This window comes from Lolium perenne, chromosome 2 (assembly GCF_019359855.2).
Source record: "Lolium perenne isolate Kyuss_39 chromosome 2, Kyuss_2.0, whole genome shotgun sequence".
NCBI classification, from domain to species: Eukaryota; Viridiplantae; Streptophyta; class Magnoliopsida; order Poales; family Poaceae; genus Lolium; species Lolium perenne.
In genome coordinates, this window is record NC_067245.2 from 124,932,225 (window position 1) to 124,934,942 (window position 2,718).

Sequence of the window (2,718 nt, forward strand, 5' to 3'; positions counted from 1 at the left end):
TCCTTGACCCGTGCGCCCTGGGATCAAATCCCCACTTTGGCTAATTTAAGCCATCATTTTTGATCTCTGATTCCTTGATCCAGATCCAGCGTTTACTAGGCCTCGACCCATTTCTCTTCGAGTGCAGCCGCCGCCCGCGCGGCCCGTAGCTTCCCGTCGCCGCGTGCACGCCAGAAGTGGGCCGGCCCACACGCGCCAGCTTTCCTCCCGCCGGCCAGGTAGCAGGCCATTTTCCAGATCCAGCCCAATCCCTTTTACTCTGTCTTTTATTATTTTGCAAATCTGTCTATTTCATAACTTTTAAACTATAGCTCCAAATAAAATATGTTATATATGAAAAATGTTCAGAAAATTACAAGGAACATTAATATGCCATCCATGCTTGCTGTTGCATCATGCATCATATAATTTCGTGATAGTTTGCATTATCACCTAATATGGAACATATGGAATATGTGGGATATTATATATATGTTGTCCCGGTTCCATTTAACTTTGAAGTAGCGCACCCTTGCCATGTCGTACCATGCTAATCCACCCTTAAATTTGACGATAGAAAATGCAACTCCAACCTAATTTATGTGTCCGGGGTTCCGACTCCGATTAAATTGGATAAGATGCATTGCGCCATCTATGCCATGTCATGCATATCATCTTGCTCATGCTGATTCTTCTTTAGCCGTAGTAGTAAGATGTGCATCCGTTGGTTGTTGTAGCTCTTTTCTTCTTCCCGGATAGGATCACGAAGTGGTGTGGTGAGATACGACAAGTTCTCCGGATGTTCCTCGGCAAGCTTTAACAGGCAAGCATTTCCCCTATACTCCTGCCCCTGCAGAAGTCGCTCACCTATTTTATTTTGCCTTCTCCCTTATGCTATCCTTAAGTTGCGTTCTTGTCACGTGTCCTTTCCACTTGTTACCTTAAGCAGCCCATATTGCCACCACCACCTCCTACGGCTATTGTTTGGTTATCGAGTCTGCCCTTGCGAGTCGTAGTGCATGCTAGTGTTGTTTTATCTCGTTACCGTTATTGTTATCTTATCGGGTTATATGTTGGGAAGAATCATGGTTACTTTAGTTGTTGATATTTGTTTAGCGGAGGCATCGGTGGGTCAGCTGCTCGTTTTGCGACGGCTCACTTGTGTTTCCTAAATATCTTAGGATCCCGAGTTCTTGTTATCTGTTCCGAGACTGAGCGCTCTAACCACACGTGGGTATGCTTACCGGGTCTCCCCTCGACCACTGCCGGAATCTACAGCTTTGTCCAGTGGCCACAACTAGTTTGGATGTTTGTTTTGTTTCTCCCGGGCGTGCAAGCATGTTTCTTTGTGGTCAGATGATATGATGTTACTTTTGGGGAAGCCGTGAGTGCCTTGTAACCCCGTTGTCTCTTGCACGCTCGTAGGTGCGGTCCGCATTGTTAAGAGGTCATCCTCTAGTGGGCTCTGATCCTCTTAGCCGTTCTCGCAACAGCTAGGTCCGTCTCGGAGAGTCGGCCGGACTCTGATTCGGGTTAACTTAGTTAGGTGGCTTCCTGGACATTGTTGTAGTGAAGGAGAGTGCGTGTCGTGATATCCACCTGTCGTAAGTGGGTTGATCGTGCGTGTGGGCACATTTGGGCACCCCTGCAGGGTTACAATCTTATCGATAAGCCGCGTCCGCGGTTATGGACGACTTGGAGCTGTATGACTTGACCATAGACAACTTACACATGTTGTTTCAATCATAATAACTTGTGTAGTAAGTTAGCACAACTCTAATAATAAATGGTTAAAACTTGACAACCGTGTGAGTACCTTTGTTAGTACTTCTTGGCGAAGGGGGAACACCTTGGTTGTGTTATGTTTGCAGAGTTTAGAACTGTTAGCTTTTGCGCTCTCTTATCTACTCTGATTAGACGAATGTTGTAGAGTGTCTCTATAGGTTTTTAGTGCTTGCGCGCTGCCGCTTAACCCCACCATATTATCCATGACGTTCCTCTTGCGTCCTCTAAGTCCCCTGCGTGCCTCAAGTACAAAGGATGACTGGTTGACGAATGCTTATACGCCTTGAAGTCTTGCTAAGTACGAACCCGTACTTATTGCTGCTTCTACGGGATATAACCGGGCAGGTATGAAGATATGTTCGAAGAAGACGACGTTAGCAAGGTTACCCTTCCGGCTTGGCCTGGGCAGGGTTATGGACGCCACTGGTTATCTTCAGGACTCTTAGTCCAATTTGCATCTTGTCCGTACTCGGATGTATTCGATCTTCTATATGATTTGGATCTTTGTATTGTATATTTGTATCTTGACTCGTTGGAGTCGTTGTTGTAATATATGTATCTTGTGGGCTCTATTGTAATCCTGTTGTAATGTTACTGCTCGTGTTAATTCCTCTGGCACCACGTGTGTGATTTGTCGCGCACGTCGTGTCGGAGGGCGTCTCTGGATCGATATCGTGCGGATTTCGGCGGGATCGCTGGAATCCTCATGGTACCGGTTCCGGGGCGTCACAAAGAATATCCATGTATCCGTGAAGAACTTGTAGTATCTTGAGTACAAGGAGCTCCGTGACATGAACCCTTACCTCACCCCTCGGAACAATAGGGTTGGGGATAAGCGGTTCCACAACAAGACTCAAGAGGAGATTTTCTATGAGGTGTATGTGCCATTCAAGAAGGGGGTAGCCCCTCAACATGCTATTGACACCAGCAAGATGGCCGCTTCTAGGTACTTTG

The 2,718-nt window shown here is 46.6% G+C and overlaps 1 long non-coding RNA gene across 1 annotated transcript; it reads left to right on the forward strand.

The window, feature by feature from the left end:
- Nucleotides 1-686: 686 nt before the first annotated feature.
- On the forward strand, nucleotides 687-2,357 carry LOC139836057 (uncharacterized). The gene is made up of 2 exons (XR_011751943.1): nucleotides 687-802; nucleotides 2,110-2,357. It is a non-coding gene; the product is annotated as an uncharacterized lncRNA (long non-coding RNA).
- Nucleotides 2,358-2,718: the final 361 nt, after the last annotated feature.